Here is a 13,157-nt window from a genome sequence, read left to right on the forward strand (position 1 = left end):
TTCCCTCAAAGTCTTACCGGAACACAATATTACTTGTTTTAAGATAATTTTTTAATGGAAAACAAAACACCAAAAAGGATATAAGGCACTAGGCAGTTTTTGTCCTTTCAAGTCTAAGTGTCTAAGTAGATCCAATCTACTTGCTCACATGCTGAGGAACAACATAGTGCTGCTCCTGGGTAGGAGAACTTTGTCTGCATCTTGGGTTGGTGGAGAGCAGAAATGTAACCTATTATGCATGGAATATATCCTTCAAAGTTTCTCTTCAAGGAGTTATAGTTTTGACTTTGCTAACACTGAATATCCATTACCATGTGCTTGTGCCGTCCTATCCACTTGGGCACAATCCATTTGCTAATCAATAAACATGAGCCTGGGGAAATTGAAAATAGTAACTTAAAATATCTTAATTTACTCCAGCCCTTGCTGTGATTCCCAGTTTCATTCTCATGTATGCCCAGGTTTTAACTCTACCTTGAGCTAGAATTGAGAATAGGAGTCTAGTTCTGTAGTTTCAATTCTCAGTACATGCCTTCCCCTCTAAACTTTTTCCCACTTCTGGTTCTTTCTGGTTGCTGTCCTGTCCATCTGTGACCCCCTAAATTGAAAAGTTGTATCAATGAGAGAAAAATCGGACAATGATCTTGCCTGTGTATACACAATGCCTTCACAGCACTGAAACTGAAATCTCCATCAGCAGTTAAGAGATCCCAAGACACAAATGATCTTGATAGAGGATTTTCCTTCCAACTATTCCCTCTAGATGGCATATTGCTTGCTTTCTCCTTAACACACACACACACACACACACACACACACACACACACACACACAAACACACCCCAAAGAACATCAAGTGTAATACGTTTAGAAAACAGCAATCAGATTGTCAAAGATGGCACAGATTTGTAAAACTTAGACTTATAATAAATACTATAAATATCTCATTGACTAATCTCTGGTGTCCACTGGACCCCAACTCTTTCCTCATCAATACCTTGTGATGTTACATATCACTTACTTGGATATCTATTTTTAAAAGAATGATGAAAAGTTTTACAAAAATTGTTGACCCAATATTCGTGATGTGTCATATTTACAGACTACATAATTCCAACACAGTGGCCTTTAGAATGCTGGCTACCTTCAAACCATCGACTTAGATGTTTTTCAATAGTTTTACTCTCTTCTAATACAAACTTAAACAAGTTTTTTTCCCACGCTGCCTGAGGGATCTTAGCTCCCCAACCAGGGATTGAACCTGGGCCCCGGCAGTGAAAGTGCCAAGTCCTAACCACTGGACTGCCAGGGAATTCCCCCAAACTTAAACATTTTAAATGCTTGGATTTGAGACACTTTTTCCTGCTTATTTTTCCCTTCTACTCTATCTCCACTTCCTTGTGTGTGTATAGATATAGATAAACATACAGATATAAAATATTCACGTAGCAAGGGACGAATCTGAAAATAAAATAGCATAAATGGAACATGACTCCTTTTTAAAAATTATGGACAAAGTTTAAAAAACAGATAAACTTCAACCCCTATTATAAATATCATTTTTTATATTTCCAATATTTGTGGCTGGAATCCTTATTCAGGTAAACATATGAGTAAAGTCATAAAGTCCATGGCATTTAAAGCACTAAAGATAAAACTAGTTTAAATTCTAAAACTATTCTGAGTTCAATTTCAAACTTCATGGAGCTGCCATTGCAAATTTTCTATTGGAGAAAGTTTGATCACTAAAACATCTGTTAAAATAATGAGGAAGATTTAGAATTACTTAGAATTTTCTACCTAAATTCCCTTTTTGGCATTGTTTTGAGCAAATGTTGCCACAGACACACACTGGGGGAGCATTGCCCTAAGTGTTCCAATACATAGCGACTAACGGTCTACACATTTTTGCAATCACTTTATAGATTGGCACATGCCACCAAGATAAATTAAGTGATTGCATTAAGAAAGACTATCTTAGTCCATTTGGGGTGATATAACAAAACACCATAGACTGGTGGCTTGTAAGCAACAGAAATTCATTTCTGCAAATACCTTGCAGAACTGGGCTTAGAAGGTCTAGATTCAAGGTCTCAATCTGCAACTCTCTATCTTTGAAGTCTTGCAAACATCTTTTAACTTCTTTAATTCTTGGTATTCTCATTGGCAAATTTTTCATGTGTCTAGGTATGGTTGCCTTATGCTCACTCCTTTTCATTCTTTGGCATCATTTCATCAAGGTACACAATCCTTTCCTGGGGAAGAGAAATGAGAAAATTGGCATGTGAAACCTGTCCTAATTCTCTTAGTTCTCTTGAAAGCAGGCTAGAAAACAGACAATATATGCTCTGCTCTGCTTTCTGCCTTACAGGGAATGGCTGTCGCTCCTTGCATGAGTCAGTTTGACTAATTTTATGAAACCTAGTAATGCCCAGATATGAGCCTTATTCTTCAATATCATATTTTCCAGTTATAAAGCTGTTGTTTTCTAGTCTTCATATACTGATCCTTTGTGTCTTGATCAGTGTAGAACTTTGAAAAGGAAAATGGTACTATTTATCAGAACATCTCAAACACTACAAACTGGTGATATAGTAGTAGTAACTTTTTTGAGTTTGTATAAATATTTAAATATCTAAAGAGATAATGAACTAATTCACATTAAAGCACACGTATAATATAAAGCACTAAAAAAATACCAAAATTTTATCAGAATTATAATAAAATTTTCATTTGCCTTCCTCTGGAAAATTAGGCCAAAAATAATATATTCTCCTTCCACTGAGAGGTGAGATTTATTTTCCTTCTTTTTGAATTTAGACTGATCTGTGAGTGTGCAATCAACAGAGGGTGGTGGAAATAATGTTATGGCAGTTAGAGGTCAGAATTTTAAGAGGACTGGTAACTTCCAGTTTGATCTCAGGGATTCCCTAACCCAGCATGTTAGAAATATGAATATCCTGCTAAGAGATGACATGAAAAGCCCCTGATACTCCATGGATGATGGGGACAGCTGAACCCAGTCTCCCAGCCATCTGTAATATCATGTCAGACATACATATGAGCAAGCTGTCTTGTATCCTCCAGCTCATCCCACCTGCTCTCTGAAGTCTGTCATGTAACTCCAGTTGACACCCAGAATTGCCCAGCAAAAATACAACCTAGATTCTGAAGCCACATAATAATATAGTGTAATAACTATTTTTAAGTCATATTTTTAGTATGTTATATTGTCATGGATGATCATGACATCTCTACAACACAGACAAAACTGAAGGCCATATGGATAATTGATGTGTGGCTGAAACAGACAACAAAAATCTTTCACAATTCAAAGCAAAGTGCCATGTCCAGAAAGTAAGATGATCTGGTAAGGCTTCAAGAATGTATTAGAATAATATGATGGTATATTTTGTAAAATTAGAAAACGGAAAATAAGCAAAACTGGCATAATCTAGTTATATAAAGAAAAACATTATATTGTATATATTTTCAGGTTTTATTTTTCTATGTAGACAACCCTTAACCTGGGGTTTTCATCACATTCTCTTTAGTAAACTTTTTATTTTACTTTTTCTTCTATAATATAAGTAAACAATTTTTAGTGCTAATGTTATCATTATTTTATGCATTTAAATTTCATGCAATTTTTAATGGTTGTTAAATTTTCCATTATGTGACTATATGAAAAATTTATGTTTTAGTGATAAAATGTTACTGTAAGTAAGCAATGACAATGCCATAATTAATCTTCCCTCAAGCTTTTTCTATAAATCAAGACTGTATTGACAGAAATGATATTATATATTCATAACATTTATCAAACATTTATGTTATGTATAACCCTGTGATGAGTAATTTAGATCTACTCTTTTATTTAATTTTCACAACAGAAAACAAAGTGTATAATATTATTTCTCTCTTTCATAGACAAGAAAAATAAGGACCAGAGAGATCATTCATACAGTAAGAATTTTAACTAATGATGGAAGCCTACTAATATTTGACCTAAGGTCAGGAAAGATCAAAATGTGTTTGGGAGATAACAAAGGAAGAAATTTAAATAGATTATAGAGGTTTCACGAAGGTGAGAAACAAGGCTAAAATATTAAGTTTTAGCCAAACTGTGGAGTCTTTTAAATATCAGGTTTAGTGAGTAGTGTAACAGCATTTGATGCTGAAGTTCTCTCCTAGGAGATTCAATTTTGATATCCTTATGGCTGGACAATCTCCAAGAGTTTACATTGGAGAAGGAATCTATGTCTTTCTCAAAATAGTATGTGAGGGAAACACAACTGGGTTTTCTGCTTGTGCTCTCTCAGTTGTCTGAGGGCACCAATGAAGAACGTGCCTTGGCATGATATATATAGGATAGAAATCAACAGCACATCACAATGAGTAATTTCCACAGCCCAAAAGGTCATTTGCTGACACCCAGTGATATAAGTCCTAAAAGTAAGACCAAATATAATTTGCACCTTGATATGTAGGGAAAATCAGGTGGACTTGGAACAGTCTAACCACAAGCTCCCCTTCCTGCTCTGTTTCCACAGTTAAGTCCCCTAGCCAAACAAAATTCCTATCCATGGGAATCAAACACTGTTCATGCTTATCACTGAAAAGTGGGCTTCAGCTCCCTGCCTGCCCATGGAATTATGCAAACAAGCTAATCGTATCCACACATGGGAACCAGAGGTCCCTGACTCTCTCGACACTCTCTCGTCCTTGATTTTTTACTCTGTTCCCAAGTGCAACCCCAGTGGGGCCCTTTGTAGCAATGTAGTGTTCTTGTCCCCGGGGCTGTGAGTATATGTGACTAAAAATATCAATCTCATCTGCCTAGTATCTGATGTCATGTATTTGGCCATCCCCATAATCATAGGATAGGAATCTATCTCTTACCAATGGGGTGAATGGGATTTGACACATCCATAGGCACTTAACAGCAAAACAGGAACTATCTATGAGTGTCTGAAAGGAAATAGTAAAGATGTATCTACCTCTCTGCATATACAGAAAAATAAAGCATGTTCTAGAGTTTCAGGGAGTGTGCTATCTATTTAAGGAAAAGTGAAATGTAATTAAATGAATAGATAAGCTAACAAAGTATTACTGTACAAAATTCCAAATATGTGGTCATAAACTCTAGCAACTGTTGCAACTATAAAATTAGATTTCAATTATTTTACAGAAGTAGTTATATAGAAAATTATAGAACACTGTTCATAATTATTGGACACTATCATTTAGAAACCAACTCTCGTGAAACTGAGGCTGGATTAAAGAGATGGTTAAGATCAGGATGAAAAGAGAGACTGCATTAAGAAGTATCTGCATTAGCAAGAAAAACAGAAAAGACAAATAATGATCAATTAGCCATGTATTATATGACATTATTGGCTCCATGCTGTGCCTTATACAAGTATTTAAAATACGTAAGAATAAATATACTGTTAAATATAATTAAAAATTTTTCATCAGCAAATTAAAAGAAAAGAAATATTATTAAAATCTTGCAAGAATCAAAAGCCAATGAACGAATGGAAGCTTCACTTTCAAGAACCACTAACTTTCTACCTAAACTTGTCCCCATATTGCTATGGAGTATACCATGATAGGCTTCTCCTACTTGTAGAGATACTTCAGAACACACTTCTGTTCTTTGACTGATATGAAATATTTTATTTTAGATTATATTAGATGCCTATACTGTCCTCTACCTACCTCTAGACTATAAGATTTTTTTGGATGGACCTTTGTTCAAAAGTCCATGTCATCTGATTAAAGACTCTTAAGATATAAAACCATTCAAACTCCCAATGACAATTATAAATAATACTCTTAAAACATATTCAAAAGTTCATTTATGAACTTTCTACTGTTTTGTCACTGTCAATAACAAGTCTGATTATCAATATCCTATCCATCCTATACTGTTTGATTAGGGGGATGTTTACCATCACTTGAGAAACCTTTTCTCATCATACTTACTAGGTATAGTCACTACCTTCTCCAAAATCTTATGGCTTTATTGTTTTCTCTATATTCATAGAACTTACAGATCATATCTTTTTTCCTCATATTTATTCAGGTATATAGTCTCTAACACAATTGTAAATTCCTTGAGTGCAGGAAATGTACTCTGTATAATTTTATAAAGTATGTTTCCACCAATTATTCATTAATTCATTATTTAATAGATCTTTATTGGAGTATAATTGCTTCACAATTATAATTGCTTCACCGTGTTAGCTTCTGTTGCACAACAAAGCGAATCAGCCATATGCATACACATGTCCCCATATCCCCTCCCTCTTGAGCCTCCTCGCATCCTCCCTATCCCACTCCTCAAGGTCATAGCAAAGCACTGAGCTGATCTCCCTGTGCTATGCTGCTGCTTCCCACCAGCCAACTGTTTTACATTCTGTAGTGTATATATGTGGCTGCTACTTTCACTTCACCCCAGCTTCACCCTCCCACCCCATGACATCAAGTACTTTCTCTATATCTACCTATTTATTCCTGCCCTGCAACTAGGTTCATCAGTACCATTTTTTTATATATATATTCCATATATATGTGTTAGCATACAGTATTTGTTTTTCTCTTTCTGACTTCCTTCACTCTGTATGGCAGACTCTGGGTCCATACGCCTCACTACAAATAACTCACTTTTGTTTCTTTTTATGGCTGAGTAATATTCCATTGTATATATGTGCCACATCTTTATACATCTGTTGATGGACATTTAGGTTGGTTCCATGTCCTGGCTATTGTAGATAGTAATGCAGTGAACATTCTGGTGCATGTCTCTCTTTTTTTTTTTTTTTTACATCTTTATTGGAGTATAATTGCTTTACAATGGTGTGTTAGTTTCTGCTTTATAACAAAGTGAATCAGTTATACATATGCATATGTTCCCATACCTCTTCCCTCTCGCATCTCCCTCCCTCCCACCCTCCCTATCCCACCACTCTAGGTGGCCACAAAGCACCGAGCTGATCTCCCTGTGCCATGCGGCTGCTTCCCACTAGCTATCTATTTTGCATTTGGTAGTGTATATATGTCCATGCCACTCTCTCACTTTGTCACAGCTTACCCTTCCCCTTCCCCATATCCTCAAGTCCATAATGTAGTAGGTCTGTGTCTTTATTCCCATCTTACCCCTACGTTCTTCATGGCCTTTATTTTTTTCTTAGATTCCATATATATGTGTTAGCATACGGTATTTGTTTTTCTCTTTCTGACTTACTTCACTCTGTATGACAGACTCTAGGTCCATCCACCTCATTACAAATAGCTCAATTTCATTTCTTTTTATGGCTGAGTAATATTCCATTGTATATATGTGCCACATCTTCTTTATCCATTCATCTGATGATGGACACTTAGGTTGTTTCCATCTCCTGGCTATTGTAAATAGAGCTGCAATGAGCATTTTGGTACATGACTCCTTTTGAATTATGGTTTTCTCAGGGCATATGCCCAGTAGTGGGATTGCTGGGTCATATGGTAGTTCTATTTGTAGTTTTTTAAGGAAACACCACACTGTTTTCCATAGTGGTTGTATCAATTTACATTCCCACCAACAGTGAAGAATATTTCACCACACCCTTTCTAGCATTTATTGTTCAGAGCTTTTTTGATAATGACCATTCTGACCAGTATGAGGTGATACCTCACTGTAGTTTTGATTTGTATTTCTCTAATAATTAGTGACGTTGAGCATCTTTTCATATGCCTCTTGGCCATCTGTATATCTTCCTTGGTGAAATGTCTCTTTAGGTCTTCCACCCATTTTTAAACTGGATTTTTTGTTTATTTGATATTGAGCTCCATGAGCTGTTTGTATATTTTGGAAAGTAATCCTTTGTCTGTTGTTTCATTTACAAATATTTTCTGCCATTCTGAGGGCTGTCTTTTTGTGTTGTTTATGGTTTCCTTTGCTGTGCCCAAGCTTTTAAGTTTAATTAAATCCAATTTGTTTATATTTGTTTTTATTTCTGTTACTCTAGGAGGTGGCTCAAAAAAGATCTTGCTGTGGTTTATGTCAAAGAGTGTTTTTCCTATCTTTTCCTCTAAAAGTTTTTAGTGTCTGGTCTTACATTTAAGTCTTTAATGCATTTGGAGTTCATTTTCCTGTATGGTGTTAGGTAGTATTTCATTCTTTTACACCTAGCTGTCTAGTTTTCCCAGCACCACTTATTGAAGAGGCTGTCTTTTCTCCATTGTATATTCTTGCCCCCTTTATCAAAGATAAGGTGACCATAGGTCCATGGGTTTATCTGTGGGCATTCTATCCTGTACTACTGATCTATATTTCTGTTTTGTGCTGGTATCATACTGTCTTGATTATTGTAGTTTTGTGGTATAGTTTGAAGTCAGGGAACCTGATTCTTCCAATTACATTTTTCTTTCTCAAGATCCCTTTGGCTATTTGGGGTCTGTTGTGTTTCCATATGAATTGTAAGATTTTTTGTTCTAATCCCGTGAAGAATGCCATTGGTAGATTGATAGGGATTACACTGAATCTGTAGATTGTTTTCGGTAGTATAGTCATTTTCACAATATTGATTCTTCCAATCCAAGGACATGGTATATTTCTCCATCTGTTTATGTCATCTTTAATTTCTTTCATCAGTGTTTTATAGTTTTCTGAGTACAATCTTTCACCTCCTTAGGCAGGTTTGTTCCTAGTTATTTTACTCTTTTTGTTGCCGTGGTTAATGGGAGTGTTTCCTTAATTTCTCTTTCTGATTTTTCATTGTTGGTCTATAGGAATGCCAGAGATTTCTATATATTAATTTTGTATCCTGCAACCTTACCAAATTCATTGGTGAGCTCTAGAAGCTTTCTGGTGGTACCTTTAGGATTTTCTATGTATAGTATCATGTCATCAGCAAACAGTGAGTTTTAATTCTTATTTTCCAATTTGTATTCCTTTTATTTATTTTTCTTCTCTGATTGCTGTGGTTAGGATTTTGAAAACTATGTTGAATTATAGTGATGAGAGTAGATATCCTTGTCTTCTTCCTGATCGATCTTAGTGGAAATGTTTTCCATTTTTCAACATTGAGTATGATGCTTGCTGTGGGTTTGTCATATATGACCTTTATTATGTTGAGGTAGGTTCCCTCTATGCCCATTTTCAGGAGAGATTTTAAAATAAATGGGTGTTGAATTTTGTCAAAAGATTTTTTCTGCATCTATTGAGATGATCATATGGTTTTTAGTCCTTAATTTGTTAATGTGGTGTATCACATTGTTTGATTTGTGTTTATTGAAGTATCCTTGCATACCTGGGATAAATCCCACTTGATTATGGTGGATGATTCTTTTAATGTGCTATGGGATTCTCTTTGCTGGTAGTTTGTACAGGATTTTTGCATCAGTGTTCATCAGTGATATGGGGCTATAATTTTCTTTTTTTGTGATATCTTTTTCTGGTTTTGCTAAAAGGGTGATGGTGGCTTCATAGAATGAATTTAGGAGTGTTTCTTCCTCTGCAATTTTTTGGAAGAGTTTGAGAAAGATTAGTGTTAACTCTTCTCTAAATGTTTGATAGAATTTTCCTGTGAAGCCATCTGGTCCTGGACTTCTGTTTGTTGGAAGATTGTTAATTGTGGTTTCAATTTCATTACTTGTGATAGATCTGTTTATATTTTCTAATTCTTCCTGGTTCAGTCTTGGAAAATTGTACCTTTCCAAGAATTTGTCCATTTCTTAGTGGTTGTCCATTTTATTGGAATAGAGTTGTTTGTCATAGTCTCATAATTTTTTTGTATTTCTGCAGTGTCAGTTGTGATTTCTCCTTTTTCATTTCTAATTTTATTGATTTGCCTCCTCTCCCTTTTTTTCTTGATGAGTCTGGCTAAAAGTTTATCAATTTTGTTTGTCTTCTCAAAGAACCAGCTTTTAGTTTTATTGATCTTTGTTTCTATTTCATTTATTTCTGTTCTGAACTTTATGATTTCTTTCCCTCTACTGACTTTGTGTTTTCTTAGTTCTTCTTTCTCTAGTTGTTTTAAGTGTAGGGTTACTTTGTTTATTTGAAATTTTTCTTGTTTCCTGAGGTGAGATTGAATTGCTATCAACTCCCCTCTTAGAACTGCTTTTGTTTTGTCACATAGGTTTTGGGTTGTCATGTTTTCATTGTCTTTTGTTTCTATTTATTTTTTTTTATTTCTCTTTGATTTCTTCAGTGATCTCTTAGTTATTTAGTTGCACACTCTATAGCCTCCATGCATTTATGTTTTTTACACTTTTATTCCTGTAATTTATTTCTAATCTCATAGTGTTGTGGTCAGAAAAGATGCTTTATATGATTTCAATTTTCTTAAGTTTTCCAGGGCTTGATTTGTGACCCAAGATGAGATCTATCCTGGAGAATGTTCCATGTATGCTTGAGAATAAAGTGTATTCTGCCACTTTTGGGTGGAATGTTCTATAAATATCAATTAGATATATCTGGTTTATTGTGTCATATAAAGCTTGTGTTTCCTTATTTATTTTCTGTTTAGATGATCTGTCCATTGGTGTAAGTGGGGTGTTAAAGTCCCCTACTATTATTGTGTTACTGTCAATTTCCCCTTTCATGGTTGTAAGAATTTGCCTTATGTATTGAGGTACTCCATGTTGGGTGCATAAACATTTATAAATGCTATATCTTCTTCTTGAATTGATCCTTTGATCATTTTGTAGGGTTCCTACTTATCTCTTGTTACAGTCTTTATTTTAATGTCTATTTTATCTGATATGAGTATTGCTACTCCAGCTTTCTTTTGATTTCCATTTGCATGGAATATCTTTTTCCATCCCTTCACTTTCAGTCTGTATGTGTCCCTAGGTCTGAAGTGGGTCTCTTGTAGACAGCATATATATGTGTCTTGTTTATGTATCCATTCAGCCAGTCTGTGTCTTTTGGTTGGGGCATGTAATCCATTTACATTCAAGGTTATTATCAATATGTATGTTCCTATTACCATTTTCTTAATTGTTTTGGGTTTGTTTTTGTGGGTCTTTTCCTTCTCTTCTCTTTTATGCTTAGAGAAGTTTCTTTAGCATTTGTTGTAAAGCTGGTTTGGTGGTGCTGAATTCTCTTAGCTTTTGCTTGTCTGAAAAGCTTTTGACTTCTGCCTCCAATCTGAATGAGATCCTTGCTGGATAGAGTAATCTTGGTTGTAGGTTTACTCTTTCATCACTTTAAGTATATCCTGCCACTCCCTTCTGGGTTGAAGTGTTTCCACTGTAAAATCAGCTGATAACCTTATGGGGATTTCTTTGTATATTATTATTTTTTCCCTTGCTGCTTTTAATATTTTTTCTTTGAATTTAATTTTTGTAAGTTTGATTAATATGTGTCTTGGTCTGTTTTTCCTAGGGTTTATCCTGTACGGGATTCTCTGTGCTTCCTGGACATGGATGACTATTTCCTTTCCCATGCTAGGGAAGTTTTCAACTATAATCTCTTTAAATATATTCTCAGACCCTTTCTTTTTCTCTTCTTCTTCTGGGACCCCTATAATTCAAATGTTGGTGCATTTAGTGTTGCCCCAGAGGTCTCTGAGGTTGTCTTCAATTCTTTTCATTCTTTTTTCTTTATTTTGCTTCTCGGCTGTTATTTCCATCATTTTGTATTCCAGCTCACTTATTTGTTCTTGTGCCTCAGTTATTCTGTTATTGATTCCTTCTAGTGTATTTTTCATTTCAGTTATTGTGTTGTTCATCTGTTTGTTTGTTTTTTTGTTCTTTTAGATCTTTGTTAAACATTTCTTCTATTTTCTCAATCCGTGCCTCTATTCTTTTTCTGAGATTCTGAATCATCTTTACTATCATTACTCTGGATTCTTTTTGAGGTAGATTTCCTATTTCTTCTTCATTTATTTGGTCTTGAGGGTTTTTACCTTGCTCCTTCAAATGTGACATATTTTTTGCTCTCTCTTTTTTTTTTTTTTATGAGTGAGATTGTGTTTCTGTTTTATTCGTTGTTTGATCTGAGGCTTCCAACACTAGAGTCTGTAGGCTATTGGGTAGAGATGGGTCTTGGTGCTGAGATGAGGACCTCTGTGAGAACTCACTCCAATGAATATTCCCTGGGGTCTGAGGTTTTCTGTTAGTCCAGTGGTTTAGACTTAGAACTCCCACTGCAGGAGCCTCCGTGCAACCCTGGGCTCATGAACCAAGATCTCTCAAGCTGTGTGGTGTGGCAAAAAAAAAAGAAAGAAAAAATAAAAGAGAACAATAACAAAATAAAAAATAAAATTAAACTAGGAAACTAATAGATATGTTAGAAAGAATGTGAAAATAAAAAATTGATGAATCAACAACTGGAAGGTATATCAGTATCATAATAGTAAAAAAGAGGAGGAAGGAAAAGAAAAAAACTGTTGGTGGCGGGAAAATGCCTTGGCTATAGGGGGCCTAAGCAAGAGCAAGGTTTGGGTGGTAGATGGGACCCATGATCAGGACCCATGGCCTGGAAAATGCCCTGGGGGCTGTGGGGGCTGTGGCTTAGGCTCAAAGAACAGAAGGGCCCAGGCGTGCCCCCCACCCCTGGTCCCAGAGGGCAGGGGACCTCACCTGGGAGCCCAGCAGCCTTCCTGTCCTCCAGTGGGTGGGGCAAGTGCCCTTGTCTCCACTCCTGCTCCTCCAGTCTGGGGTCTGGGAGGAAACCTCCTGCCTGCCTCTCCCGATCTCCCTGGCCTCCCTCCTATGCCCCCAAGGACCCATGTGGCCTGGAGGGGGATTTGGAGGACAGTGGATTGGCCTGGGATCTCAGCAGGCTCCCCATGCCCAAGTGGGCAGGGCAATCACCATCCTCTCCTCACTCACTCCTTCCAGAGGGCCCCTCCTGCCTGCCTCTCCTGTTCTCCTCTTAGCCTCCTTTCTGTGCCCCCAAGGACCCACATGACCTGGAGGGCTTTTGGAGGGCTGGGGATTGGCCTGGGAGTTCAGCAGGCTCCCTGTGCCCGAGTGGGCCAGGCAATCACCCTCTGCTCTTCTCCTGCTCTTCCCAGAGAGTCCCTTCCAACTGCTTCTCCTGATATTCCCCAGCCTCAAGTGTGGCAATCCTGTCTGGCCTCCATTTCTCCCCCCTCAGTTCCCCTACATCTTACCAGTTCACTCTGGGGTTCCTCCCATCTCCTTACATGTCAGAG

This window comes from Aethalodelphis obliquidens, unplaced genomic scaffold, assembly GCF_003676395.1.
Source record: "Aethalodelphis obliquidens isolate GAN/ISIS:26980383/991018 unplaced genomic scaffold, ASM367639v1 scaffold6, whole genome shotgun sequence".
NCBI lineage: Eukaryota > Metazoa > Chordata > Mammalia > Artiodactyla > Delphinidae > Aethalodelphis > Aethalodelphis obliquidens.